The sequence below is a fragment of the Puma concolor genome, chromosome B2 (genome assembly GCF_028749965.1).
Source record: "Puma concolor isolate L17-30 chromosome B2, mPumCon1.1.hap2, whole genome shotgun sequence".
NCBI lineage: Eukaryota > Metazoa > Chordata > Mammalia > Carnivora > Felidae > Puma > Puma concolor.
This window is the reverse complement of record NC_141671.1, coordinates 135,199,459-135,214,341: the sequence shown is the minus strand read 5'-3', so window position 1 is coordinate 135,214,341 and position 14,883 is coordinate 135,199,459. Positions and strand designations below refer to the sequence as shown.

The following is a 14,883-nucleotide window of genomic DNA, read 5'->3' as shown; positions in this document are numbered from 1 at the left end:
CCCACAGACCATGAGATCATGACCTGAGCCGAAGTCGGACGCTTAACCGACTGAGCCACCCAGGCGCCCCAGTAAATGTCCACTTAATCTAGTCATTTTCCATAGTTGGCACTGCATAGCTGAAAAGACCCTTGACCTGGGTTTTGGTCACTACTCCACATATTAGTTGCGTGTTTCTGAACAGGGTCCTTGCCCTCTCTGATTTCCTGATAGACAATGAGCATTTGATAAACATCACATAAATCTCATCCAGAGAGTCACTTCAGGAGTTAACTGAAACCTCTTTTTATAAAATTTCACCTTACAATGAGCCACAGCAGTCAAGAATGCAGTACACAGCCTCTGTTAAGCACCAAATCTTTGGACACTTCTTCTCCAGTAACCAGGCATGAATGTGATTCATGAATCAACAAATATTTATTAAGCTGGGACTTTGAGTTCCAACTAAACTGGCTAGTGTGAACTAATTGCAGGGTGGGTTAATTAAAGGGATATCACAGTTGTCATCTGATTAAATACATAAAATATTGCGCTAAAATAGTCAAGATATGAAAAAGCAATCAATATCAATTATAATTATGTGCATTTGCTTCAAATAAGATTATTGAACTTCAGAAGATAAATATTCTATTTAATATATGTAATAAAACAATTTATAGGATGTGAATCATTGAGGAGTAAGTTAAATAGACTGGAAAGTTAAACCATAACCCCAAATTCAAGTATAGACTTGTTATTGATCTTACTGAGCTTGGGTGTTACCATTCCCAGAACAATTATCTCTAATAAATTGAAGTGTATGCTCGGATTACTTTCATAAATTGATGGATTGTCAAAATAATGGGATATATGGCACTGTTCAAGATTCCCTTTAAATTTAGTTTAACGTAATACAGCAATTTAGAGAATAATGGTTTTTCTTGTCTCTCCACATTTTAAGGTTTATTTCAGATGCACTTTCCCAGATAAGAGAGCGGACAGAGTGATATCCTCTACTTAAAAGAAGCCAGATAAGTCAAGCTCATTTGATTTTTTTATCTTTTTTTTTGTTTGTTTTTTTAGGAAAATCATAAATAAGAACTTTAAGCCCTTCTTGAAGAAGGAAAATATTTAGTTGCTCATCTGTCCTTTTAAAAACCCTGCAGAGGTGTTCAGGAAGAAACCTCACTATCTTGATCTTTGGAAGCCTTTGTTACATTCCAGTGACCAACTGTCCAACTTCATTAACTACGACTGGAAACAGCATTCTCCCTTCCCCCACTTAAACAGGAGAGGCGAAAAGCCTTCTTTAGAGCCGATCTAAATGCTTTCTCAGATAAACAAGTATGAAAAAAAGTGAAGGCTCATTCCAACTCTAAAATAAGGAAGGAAAGGTTTCCCTGGCATGATTTTTGTTTGTTTTCATCTGATAATAATTTTATGTATCATAAGGATGCATGGTGTGTGTATCAGACAAGAAGAGCTCCAACACCGTTTCCTTAAAACATGCAGGTCACGTGAAAAGTATTATTGGTTGTATGTGACTAAGAACAATTTCAACAACGAAAAATAAACGTGTAAAGTGATCCACAGAACGAAAGCAGACACCTTCTGCACTTAGATGAAAGGAAACACACACGCACGTGCACACGCGTGCACACATACACACAAATGAACATGCTCAGAATGAATAGGGCAGAATTCCACTTGGGTCAGAAAAGCCAACCGGGAGCAGCTTCGTAATATTACTACAGTTTTGGTTGGTACTCTATTTTTTGCCTACACAAAACTCACCTTTCTTTATTCAAGGACATCTGTTCAACAAAAAGGCCACAGCCACTGACCAGAATCTTGTTTTATGCACGGTAAAACCCTAGATTGTAACTTGGTGTGCAAGTGTTCCGGGAAACAAGCAAACATTTCTAATAAATTTTAACTTGGTAAACGAGTGATGTATTGCAATACGAGCAGTACGTGATGCTGAATGTCACGTGATCACAACTGAGCCCATGGTCCTCGAAAATTCGCTTTGATACACAAGCGCCTTGGATGACAAGCGTGTTTCCAGAAGGAATTATGCTCACAAACCCACGTTTTACTGTATTTCAAACTATGTCATCAGACTTTGCATTGTTAGTGTAATTTGCAAACTTCAATTGGGAAGTCCTTTATGTGTTTCTCATCGGCACACACACACACACACACACACACACACACCCTGGAAATAGATGTAAGGTCTAGTTTTAAGGAACCCAATATAACAGCTCTTAGCCTTCTTCAAAGAAATGCCAACATGGTGAGCTTTGCAAACGTACCAGAACAGAGGAGGAAAGAAGCAAAGACACGTGTAGATACACACACTGGAGGGTCGTGTTTTGTAAGACAGCACTACCCTCAGGTTGGGGGTGGGGACCACACTAAATATCCATTTTTCTACATATTCAAGGTTTTACTCAGCCATTTTGCCTTCTGCGCAATTATAATCAGATGCTGTGTACCGCCCCAACCCCTGGGAATGGCTCACGGGTAACACGCCAATAACACGTGACCTCTATCACTTATGGCAAAAACGTAAGTCACTTACAACCACCATCCAAGGAAAAGTACCATTTCTGTTTGCCTTTCTATTGTAACGCTCATCCCCTGTATCCAGAAAATAGATACGTTTCAACAATGAAGAGTACACTAGGTCTAATAAAATCAACATGTTCCACATTGAAGTCATTGTTCCATTCCAACACTTAGACCCCTGCAAACAAATGTGAAACTCTGGAGAATTCTGAACAATTATCTAGTCAAAGGCTTTGAAGCTTCTTTATCAAAGACCCCTAGGGCAGCAGAGAATGCAAACATCCTGGGGGGGTTGGGGCTGGCCCAAAGGGCCCTCACACATCACCACCATCAGGAAGGAGGCAAGCATATCAATCCAGGGGCTTTGCAAATTCTGCACACCCCCAGCGTGAAAACATGTTTCCCCTGCGTGTCTACCCTTGGGTTTCTCCAACTTCTGGTTTGAAAAGTAGGATTTCATGTCTTTGCCTCTAGGAGACTAATATCTATATTATATGTCTTACTATAAAATCAAGACTGACTCAACTCATGATTTCCCTGTTTTCTTAAAAAAAAAAGAAAAAGTCTAAGAAAATCCCACAGATGTCATTCTAGGATGAATGCCTGCATGTATACCTCAAGAAACAAACCTCCCAGTTTGCAAACTAAATACCGCACTTAACACAATTTTAAAGCCCAGATCATGCACTTATCTAAAGTAATGTCCAGTTCCTTGCTGCAATCCCAAGTGCTCTGACAGTTAACTGGCCAACATCAAGACCGAGGACTGGCCCAATGGTAACAAAACCTTGGGTGTGTCTTACAAAAGAAAGCAACTGACGCTAAAATCCCTACGCAGACAGGTCACAACCACATTAGGCAAGTAATTTGATCTTATTTACAAATTTCTGCTTCTTTTGTAAAAAAAAAAAAAAAAACAACTAAGTATTTAGGGGAAAAAATAAGCATTTTAAGAATCACCAGATTCTTCCTGCTTTATTTGTACGACTGATAAAACATTCTGAAGTGAGGTCTAAGTTCCAGAAAAAGAAAGTAGCAACATGCCAAGGGTAAGCTTGTGTGAATCTGCAACTTTGGAACCCAAAACATAAGCGGATTCCTGTACAGCAGGAGAGTGGAGCCAAGTTTCTTAATACAAAGGAAGTTCTCGTTTACCTGAAATAAACTCTCTTTACATTTGAATCCCATGGGTTGGTAAATTCCAGTGGAATATGGATCTAAGATAAGTAATGAAATGTAGTGGGAAATCAATGAAATATAATTTAAAGATCATTTGGTCTAGTATTATTTTCAGAAAGGCATGTTACTATCAAATGGAGACCTTTTTCCAAAATACTCATATGTAGGCCTCCCTACTCCTTGTGGGGAAGGGGGAATCAGCCAGCTTTTCTGACTTACATCTCTGGATAGATCCCTCTGATCTGGAACCTGCTTGTTTCAAAGAGGTAGCCATGCACATGACAAAGGAATAGGTAATGAAAATAAAGCAAATAATAATGTAATACAGCTTTAACTATATAAGCGATAAGAGAATACAAATAATTTAAAACAGCATAATTTAAAATAATGTATCAAAATGAATACAAATAACAAACTAACGTAAATAATTGTCTATTCCAAATGACTTCCCATCTATTTGCTTAGAAAATCAATTATTTCTTCCTACTTTGAGGCAAGAGGCTAACAGTCCTAAAAATTTCTGTCCACTGACCTAAGGAACTGATATACTATTTACAGTACATTACGTCAGTTGCTGTTCAAATATTTATTTTCTGGCAGAAAATAAAACTAGGACCTAAGTTTGAGTAGAGCAGCGTCACTGAAGTTTTGGGGTCATCCAGGCTTCCCTAGGCGTAAAGAAAACAGAAGCAGAACCCCTGTGCTGCTGTGTACAAAGGGAAATCTGCTTTGATTACTATGATGTTTTCTTCCCCCGCTTTGTCGTAGGCAAGCAGCTCTTTCAAATAGTCAGATGATCCCCTGAAGAAACATGATGACCCAGCTTGCAGTGTTTTCTCACAGGCTGAGTCTGAGTGGTGATTCTCTGGAGGCTTAAACAGCTGAGTCCCTCCCGCCCATGGGTGGGTGTGGTACAGCTTTCACGGTATGTCAAATAAAAGATTTTGAATTATTTCCCAGAAACTTAACATCAAGAGAATTACCATATAAATATCCCAATTAATACCTTCTCTTTAAAAACCGGAAGTTGTACCAACTCCTGGCAATCTGTGGCCATCAGGAGTGGCCGTGCTGGCCCCTTTGTTCAGTTTAGAGTTTTTCATCCCAGGACTGCTTCTCTCAGGTGCATGGCCTTGTTTGAACCTTGTGGACACTGGGTTTGGAAAACTTGCAGATGGCGGGGGTACGAATGTATTATTCAGGCCTTTATGGACACTAATCTACCCTCCACTACAGGTATGTTCAAAAGTACAATACCTCTTGATATATGTACAATGTTAAGAATAACCATCACATAATAAACTCTCAAAAAGGCGTCATTATTGAGTCATTATTATATCATGTCATCTCTTTCTCCATCCTCCTTAGCTTTACCATTCATTTCTATATTCCTTACCTTTAGAGTTTATTTTGAGAAAGAGAGAGAGGAGGAGAGGGAGGGAGAGAGAGAATCCCAAGCAGGCTCCACGCTGTCATTGTAGAGCCCAATGGAGGGCTTGATCTCATGAACCCCGAGATCATGACCTGAGCCGAAATCAAGAGACAGACCCTTAACCGACTGAGTCACCTAGGCGGGCCTCGATATTTTTTAATATCATGACTAGGAAATAACTGACATCCTGGCTTGTGCATAAAACACATACATTTACATGTACACATGTGATACAAGTGAAATGTGAACAATTATATAAATACATACACAGAATAGGAGAGAGGTTAGTTGGGAGAACTGGGGTGGTTTATTCATCCCACTCTATTTTAGCTGAAGGGCAAAAAAAGCCCAGCTCCAGTGCCAGTCCATCTGTGTTTCCTTTCCAAACCTATACTCTGTGTACTTTAAACCACTGTTCCAAGAATACACTTATTTTAAAACTTCAGGCATTTACTGAGACAAGTAACCTAAATTCATCACTGCCCTAAAAAGAAGAGCCGCCTTTATGGAGATGGGCCATAAGACCAACATTGCCTTCAGTATTCTGGCAAAACAATACACAATGGGGGCAAAAATGGGCCGCAAAGAGATGTCGATACATCTTATTGGAGTCACCCTGCCCTGGGGTGGGATGAAAATGATTAAATTCATAGCTCAAATAAACAACGCACAAATTACTTCTTGAAGGGAGCAGGATAATAATACCTGGAGCGTAAAAAGAGGAAATGAAGTTTAATTAAGTGTTGCCGGTGAAACCCTCCTGGAAAAGCACAGGGGAGGAGGAAAACCAAAGTCCAGCCTGCCAGAGGATGGGAGGGACATGCTGTTAAGTATAAAAGACCTTGATCAAAAAAAAAAAAAAAAAAAAAAGTATGTATTTATTATATATAACATATTATAATACATGCATAATAACATTAGATGCTATATAACACTCATACATATTTGAATGTTCACCTAACCACAAGCCAATCTTCTCTCTCTCTACTGAGATATTGACTTGTCTTTTTAGTTTTTAAAAACACTTCTCTTTTTATAGAGATGAGTTCAAAACTCAAATCGAACTGGTATGTCTCGTTTTAGTTAATATGAATAAATACATATACACATTTAAACACATCTGGTATTTAACCAATCAGCATTAAAAAGTCAGTGAGTTTAAGAACAGGCACCAGACTAAAATTTGTACTTTTGGATGGAACATGTTGAGTTAAGGAAGAAAAATGAGACCAGGAGAAATCCAATTTTTAAAATAATTAAAATTTTTTTTAACATTTATTTATTTTTGAGACAGAGAGAGACAGAGCATGAGTGGGGGAGGGGCAGAGAGAGAGGGAGACACAGAATCGGAAGCAGCCTCCAGGCTCTGAGCCATCAGCCCAGAGCCTGACGCGGGGCTCGAACTCAGGGACCGCGAGATCGTGACCTGAGCTGAAGTCGGACGCTCAACCGACTGAGCCACCCAGGCGCCCTGAGAAATCCAATTTTTAGACTAAATATTAAGATACATGTTTAAAGGTTAATTTTTGAATATATTTTAGGCTTCCCTTGGTCAAAATATGAGACGTGTAGTCTTTATCTAAAACAGCCTTAGGAACAAATAAACTTAAAAGAAAAAAAATTTTTTTTTTTTTTTTTTTACAGGGGCACCTGGGTGATTCAGTCAGTTAAGCGTCGGACTCTTGACTCTCAGTTAAGGTGGGTCATGATCTCCTGGTTTCGCAAGTCCGAGCCCTGCATCTGGCTCTGTGCTGATGGTACGGAGTCTGCTTGGGATTCTCTCTCCCTCCCTCTCTCTCTGCCCCTCCCCTGCTCACGCTGTCTCTGTCTCTCTCAGCATAAATAAGCAAACAAACAAACAAACTTAAAAAAAATTTAAAACAGCCTTAGGAACTATCAAAGCTCAAACCCTTCAAAATAAGCTCTCAAGAAAGGATGTGTCAATAATCAAGGCACACACACGTTAATCCCTTGCTTTCCTGAGACCATGTACATCCACGTGTTAGCCCTTGTGAGTTTCATTGCGTGTAGGAGCCGTTCAGTGCAAGCTGTAAAAATTATCTGTCAATATAGAAAACAAAATTTTCCCTCTCATTTATGATTACATTTTATATTAAGTTAAGGAGTAATTTTGTGGCAGAATTTTCAGTGAATATGTTAAATGAGTGAATTAAAGAATGTAAAATGGCTAGGATTTATTTAGCACTTCTTATAATTACGATTACTAATAATAGGAAATACATATCACTGACTATGTACCAGACTATATACCTTATATTTATCAATTCATTTAGTCTGTACAACAACCATATGCATGAGATTAATAACACTGTCATTCTACTGATGAGGAAACTGACACATTCACAAATGTTACATAAACTTGCCTGATGTCACAGTACTAAAAGGTGGCCCAGCCAGCATTTGAAGGCATGTAGTCTGCCTCCAGAGTCTCTTAATTGTGTGCCAAGCATTATGATAGGACATTGTGATGGTTAATTTCATGTATCAACTTAACTGGGCCATGGGACACCCAGATATTTGGTTGAACATTGCTCTGAGTGAGTCTGAGGGTCTTTTTGGATGAGATTCACGTTTGAATTGGAAGACTGAATAAAGTAGACAGCCCTCTCCAATGTGGGTGGGCCTAATCCAATCTGTTGAAGGTCTGGAAAGAACCAAAAGGCTAATAAGAGAGAATTCACGCTGTCTGACTGCCTTTAAGCTGGAACACCAGTCTTCTCCCTTTGGACTTGGGCTTGAATTTATACCATTGGTTCTCCAGTTTCCTAGGCTTTTGAACTCAGACTGGAACTCTCTATATACCGTCAGCTCTAGTGGGTCTCCGGCTTGCCAACCATGGATCTTGTGACTTCTCAGCCTCTATAACAATGTGAGCCAATACTTTAGAACAAATTTCTTTATATGTGTCTCATATCAGTTCTGTTTCTCTGTAAAGCCCAGACTGATATAGACCTTAATATATATAATCTCACTTAATCCTCATATCTACCCAACTAGAGAAGTAATAGTAGTCACATTCTTATAGATCCCCAAATGATGTCCAATGTTGCACTGCTAGGGAGGTTTGAAGCTAAGTCTAAATCTAGAATCCATACACTCTCCCCGTAGTTGTAGTACCCAATCTGAACATATGAAAACAGATGAGAAAGTTTCAGGCTAAGAGAAAACATCAGCTCTCTGGTCTTTTCCTTTCCCAATCATTTCCACCATGGTGACCCCTTAGACATCTCTACAGATAACCACACACCTTGAAACCCCAGTGAAACTCCCCCTTGAATGGAAAAGAATAAGTAGACTTTTAAAAAAGATTATAAAATATAAGTAGACTTGAACAAAATGATAAATTATACAACCTCTGGAATTCTGAAGACTTCATGCTATCCCTTCACACTATACTAAAACTTAACTCAGTGATAGACCCATCAACCACATTTGGCCCTGTTAGTCCTTGTTCAAGAATCTCACCATCTCCACTTTGATTACAGATCCCTTCTCTCTCCCTTTAAGCTGAGAGGCCATCCATCAATTCATTAGAAACACGTAAGGTTTTGGGACGAGCTCTCAGACTACTGTAGTTACATTACAGTGAGCAGTGACAGAAATCAGGCATCCTTTCACATACACACACAAATAGTTATTTCTGATAACAAGCAAAGGCTATAACAACAAAAAACCCTCCTCTAACATTCTATGCCACTATAATAGCTGCCTTTGACAACTAAATACCAAGTAATCAAAACAAATGTTAATTAGTACCCAGCATTTACTATTCATAGAGACAGGCCATCATCTGTTAATTATCAGACCAATAACAGAGTATCGATCACAATTTGTCAACTTGGAAATAATTAAAACCAGTAAAAGAGAGTAGAATCTTTCAGTAAACAATGGGCTTTCATTTCAGAAACGCTTAGCCAGCTCTTCCATTGTACATTATGCTCTTCGTCAATAAGTGCTTTTCATATAATTGTCTCTCTCTTGATTGTGCTGGTTTTTAAAACAAAAATTATGTGGTTTAGTGAGAACATATTAGGCACATATATCATTTTGGCAGCCAATATCAAGCCATGATGGAATTAAGAGAGTCAATACCTAGCAGAAGTCATAAAATCAGTTTTTCCTATGTGTTTGTACGTCCAAACACTGTTAGTTAAATTCGTTTTCAAAAACCTTTACTGAGTGCTAACTCTGTGCTTTCTTGATATGGATTTAATTATTCAGATATGTGCTTTTACAACGTAAATATACATAGAGCAGTGATCCTCACAGAATGAGGCAAAATCCATTATTTGCTTTGTCTTAAGACTCCTCAGTCAATGTAAAGTCAATCTTCAATCGAAAGGAAAGAAAACATAGATGCTATTGGAACACTGTCTTAAAAAACAGTCCTTAACACACTATCCCTTCTTCAGGAGTCATGTCTTCAAAAACATGTATTTATAATTTTTCAAGAAAATGCAACCTGTAAGGACTAAAACCACTTAGAGCATGAATTTATGGCCAAAGTTTCTCTGACACAAGTCAGCTACCTCTACGTGTGCCAGAGTTCTCCAGTTATCCCAATATAAACTGTCCTGTGTCATAAGGAAAAATTTAATCATAGGGGGAAATTAAGTTTCAGTTGCAAATATAAGAGTTAAGATTGGAATACCTATTTTGCTTCATTTCTGCTTCCATCACAAGGATACGTTCACTAAGTTTTCACACAGATAAATTCAAATTTCGAGGAAGAAAAAACTAACTCGAGCTACTGATCATTAACATTGTCCAAGGGAATGAATGGTCCGTTTCTAGCTGTGGGGACAGGCTAAGTGTTTTCCTCTGCCAAATCTCAGCAGCTCACCTTAAAATTGGCTCTAAAACAACTTTTTCTGTGAGAACTATAGGTGCCCATTTTCTGCCTGAAGAATTTCCATTTTAGATCCTAGAAAAACATGATTCATAATGGAAATTCTGACATCACATTAACTGTAGCAATCCATGGATGAGGCAGGAGAGAATAAAATCATTGTAATGGCTATCAAAGTTCTACCTAGAGAATTGGGTGGCTAAATGGATAACCCCCTGACTTTTCACCCCGGAGACTAGTTGGATTCAAGTCTTGACTGGAGTGACTAAAAGGTCATTCTGATCACTGATGTGAGAAAGGCCTAAAGTGAAAATGGAATGGTCTCAGTCCAGTTGATTCAATGCTGTATTTCACCTCACAAAAGCATAGCAAATGAATAGTCTCAGAAGAGGGACATCAAACTCAGGCTTCTAGAAAAAAGAGAAGGGTAAAAAACAAACAAACAAACAAATAAAACCCCAAGCTAATATTACTGAACTACGACACACAAAGACGGTACCCAAGTAAAATCTTGTTGCGAAACATACATACATTAACAACAACAAAATCCTTGGGCTATTTAATCATTGACATCCTTTCAAACCCTATATCATCGTTGATGCTTTTGTTATGACCTGCTAAATGTTAATCTGGGAAAACGGTAAATTCGTTCAACTATTTAAGTGGAAAATATTTTCAATTTCCAGGGAATTCATTTCAGTTGTAATGAGGAAATAAAATCTAGAAATTTCAAAATGTTGCCAGCCTGACAGACCTAACTATGAATGAAATGGAATCAGCTGACATCCAAATAAATACACAAAAGCTTCCAGTAATGCTGAAGGCTTTTCTTAAATGAAGGAGTTAATAGATGTAGCAGGTTTCAAGAAAAATACCCTATTAAATTACAAATCACAACCAGCTCTCAGCTCTGTGTTTCGTTTAGGGTGAATAATTCATTTGTACCTTAAATTCTTTCTCTATATCTGATTTAAAACATTGCTTCCAACAACAGGTGCTTATCCATATAAATTACCCTCCTGATTCTGTTGGAGAATGGCCGATTACAAGCAGAGACGGGAAAGATGCCATGGTGTTGTGTCAGACTAAGAGATCCTCTAACAAGATTCCAAAAACAAATACCCAGGCCAGAAATATTATTACAGCAGAGAAGACAAGACCCAGTCCATCAAAAATAAATCTGAAACTCAGTTGAATAATATTATATTCATCTTTCATAGTGAATTACATGCAATGTCCCTGCCTCATCATTTTTAACTATTTGAGGAGACCAAGCTTCCACCTTGGATTTACTATGGAATTCCTGGAAGAATCAAGCTTCATAAAGTGACATAGATCAACAATTCCCATTTTCTCTAGATGGAATTACCAGTCTCCCCCATTGCAACTTCCGTTTTGATTTTAATCGATTGGACAATTATCAGCAAACTAAAACACTATGTCCTCGCAATAATATATGAGAAACTGCAAAGCTGGTTGGCATGCCCTGTGTATGGGGAAGATTTTCAAGTATTACTCCTTTCAAGATGCCTCATTACGAGTCTATGATTGCAATCACTAATTCTTTTCTCAAGGGTCACAGAATTGTTCAGATGGCCTAGAAATTGCAATTACGACACAAAATGAGGGATGCTGGCGGATGGTCCTTTCTCTGAAATCCAATCCACTTTTAAAGTACACTGCATTCCAATAATTGCTTTTCATCAGTTCCCTACCTAGTAGCAACATTTTATAATTGTGCATTTTCACTGAAAAATTGCATTAGTCCCCAAAGCACTGGGCTTGTATGAGTTTTCACATCGTCCAAAGTCTTGTTTTCCGGTTCCAGACCTTAGAATTTCCAAATTTCAGAAATACTGCGGTCAGTCTGTTTCCCTTGCAGTCACATGTCTACCACCAAGTGTGAAAATACAGAATGTGAATGAATGACAAGAAGCCACTCCAAATTGTACAGGTTGCTATATTATTAGAGCCAAAAATAATGAATGAATGAATGAATGAATGAATGAATGATAGTGCATTCAGGATATTATTTTCGTGGTAACTGGAGGAGCTAAAGAGAGAGTCAAGTATTAAACAGTAATTCTAAATGTGGATTATTCATGGGGCAACTAACGAATGGAGAGAGTGTGTTTCGGGAGACAAAGAGGGTACAGAGTATGGAGAGTGGAGAATAAAGGAAACAGATTTTCAAAGTTTATCACTGCCAATGTCTATTTGGCAGCCTTGTTTTGCTAAGCTACTAAAAATATAATGCAGTCTTTTTTTTTTCCCCCATCACAGCTGCACATGAACATCCCTCATTGGGTTCATAGATTATAATGGTTACAGTAATATTTTCATAAACATCAACCTTCTGAGAATTGCTGTGTTCTATGTTCTCCTGACCAACAGTGTCAGCCCTATATATGGTTGTCATCATAAAACCATTATTGTAGACATAGGCTTCAAGTGGGGATACGGTATAGAAGTTGGGTTCTGGGGTCAAATGTCTGGGCTCCAACCTGGTTTCCTCACTTGCCAGTTGTGTGGTGCAGAGCAAGTCACTTCTCTTTTCTGTGCCTCAGTTTCTTCATCTATAAAACGGGAGTAAAAATAACCTTTCCCTCATTGGGTGATTGTAAGGATTCAAAGAATTATCTAAGTGTTGAGAAGAGCCATACCTACACATGGTAGAGACACAATATGTACCCATTATTATTACTGTTACTATTATTCTAGAAAGGCAGCACACCCTTAGTAAAAGCCCATCTGAATTCATAAAATAGCATACATAAATAGTAAACTTCCTGATTTTTCTCCCTTTTCCTCTTGGTGAAAGTCCTTGAAAACATTGTTTTCACTTCCCCACTTTCGTCCCCCACGCTTTCTCTTGAACCCACCCCACTCAGGCTTCCCGACCACCTGCATCAAAACTGATCTTACATGGAGCGCCTGGGTGTCTCAGTCGGTGACGTGCCTGACTCTTGATTTCGGCTCAGGTCTGATCTCACGGTTCATGGGTTTGAGCCCTCTGCACTGATAGCGCGGAGCCTGCCTGGGATTCTCACTCTTCCTCTGTCTCTGCCCTTCACCCACTCCTGTTCTCCCTCTCCCCCCAAAAAATAAACATTAAAAACAACAACAACAAAGTTGCCACTGGCATGCATGCTGCTAACGTCAATAGACAGTTCGGCAGTCCTCAGTTTACTCACACAGACGCAAACTTGCCACAGTGATCACACCCCTTCTTAGAATTCCTGCCTCCCCTGCTTCCAGATCACCGCATGCCTGGTTTTCTCTGGTTTCTCCTTTCTCAGCAACCCCCTCACCCATTCTTTTAGTTCTGTTTCACCTAAGGATGGAGTGAACCAGATACCATCTCCACATTCATGTATTAATAACTCACTAAGTGCTGCCTCGTGAGGAACCCTGGGAATAACTGGCGGCAGAAGACGATATTACTGTTCTTGGTGGGAAAGCAAGACCAAACGATTAGCCGCGGTACGATGTGGGTGTGACGGAGGCACCCTCAACAACTGTAAGGGTAACTATGAAGGGCACCTCTTCAACGTTTATTTATTTTTGGGACAGAGAGAGACGGAGCATGAACGGGGGAGGGGCAGAGAGAGAGGGAGACACAGAATCGGAAACAGGCTCCAGGCTCCGAGCCATCAGCCCAGAGCCCGACGCGGGGCTCGAACTCACGGACCGCGAGATCGTGACCTGGCTGAAGTCGGACGCTTAACCGACTGCGCCACCCAGGCGCCCCTGAAGGGCACCTCTTGACAGGGGTCAGAGTAGTACCAGAGTGACTTCCTGGAGGTGGGGGGGACGTTCATGCTGGCTTTGAGGGATGCTCAGGAGCTGGCCAAACAAATTATTTGAGGAAAGGCCTTCCGGATAAAGAGAACGGCCTGTATAAGACATGACCTGTTTAGGAAATGAAAATCTTTCCCCCTTGGTTGAAACAAACTACACGTGAAGGCAAGCAGAGAGAAATGAAATGTAATCAGTGGGCATGGGACAGCTTATGGGGAATAACGTTTTCGGGTGACGTGAACCGTTCTGAATGTTAGAAATACCACTTGGCTGTTAGGACAAAAAAAAGTTTGGAGAGCAGCGAGGCTGAGGTTAACGAGACCAATGAAGGGGCTATTAATGAAGTCCAAGAGAGAGGGCAGGAAAAAGAATGCGGTTTTAAACTTAATCCTAAATAGAAAAGAACAATCGTAATACCATGGAGTTCTTGTACAGTGACAGAGATAGCGAGGCGTTGTTCTAAGCACTCCATGCGTATCTCCTAAAATCCCTTAGACCACTCCATGCTTGTATGTACCGCTACAATCCCATTTTACAGGTAGCGACTCTGTGGTAAGAGCAGGGGAGGACTGTGTCCAAGTTAACAAAGTTCTGCCTACCCGGGTCCGGATTCAAATCCTGGGGCTCAGACTCCATCACACCGTGCAAAAGTGGGAGATAAGAGGAAATGGAGTCAAGAAGAAGCCGTGCAAGGTGCACAGACACGGACTTGAGAGCCCGACAAGCCAAGGCGGAAGGCTGGCCTCGCACCCTTGTCTGAAACCGTGTTACCCGATCTTCCTGAGTCTCGGTTGAAACTGTAAAATCTTAGTAATTCTTTTTTTTTTTTTTTTAATTTTTTTTTTCAACATTTATTTATTTTTGGGACAGAGAGAGACAGAGCATGAACGGGGGAGGGCAGAGAGAGAGGGAGACACAGAATCGGAAACAGGCTCCAGGCTCTGAGCCATCAGCCCAGAGCCTGACGCGGGGCTCGAACTCACGGACCGCGAGATCGTGACCTGGCTGAAGTCGGACGCTTAACCGACTGCGCCACCCAGGCGCCCCAATC

At 39.9% G+C, this 14,883-nt stretch overlaps 1 long non-coding RNA gene across 1 annotated transcript; it reads right to left on the bottom strand.

The window, feature by feature from the left end:
* Positions 1-6,417: 6,417 nt before the first annotated feature.
* LOC147581276 (uncharacterized) lies at positions 6,418-14,645 on the bottom strand. Its single transcript, XR_015251626.1, has 2 exons — positions 13,793-14,645; positions 6,418-13,574 (listed from the first exon to the last, which is right to left on the bottom strand). It is a non-coding gene; the product is annotated as an uncharacterized LOC147581276 (long non-coding RNA).
* Between the last annotated feature and the right edge of the window lie 238 nt (positions 14,646-14,883).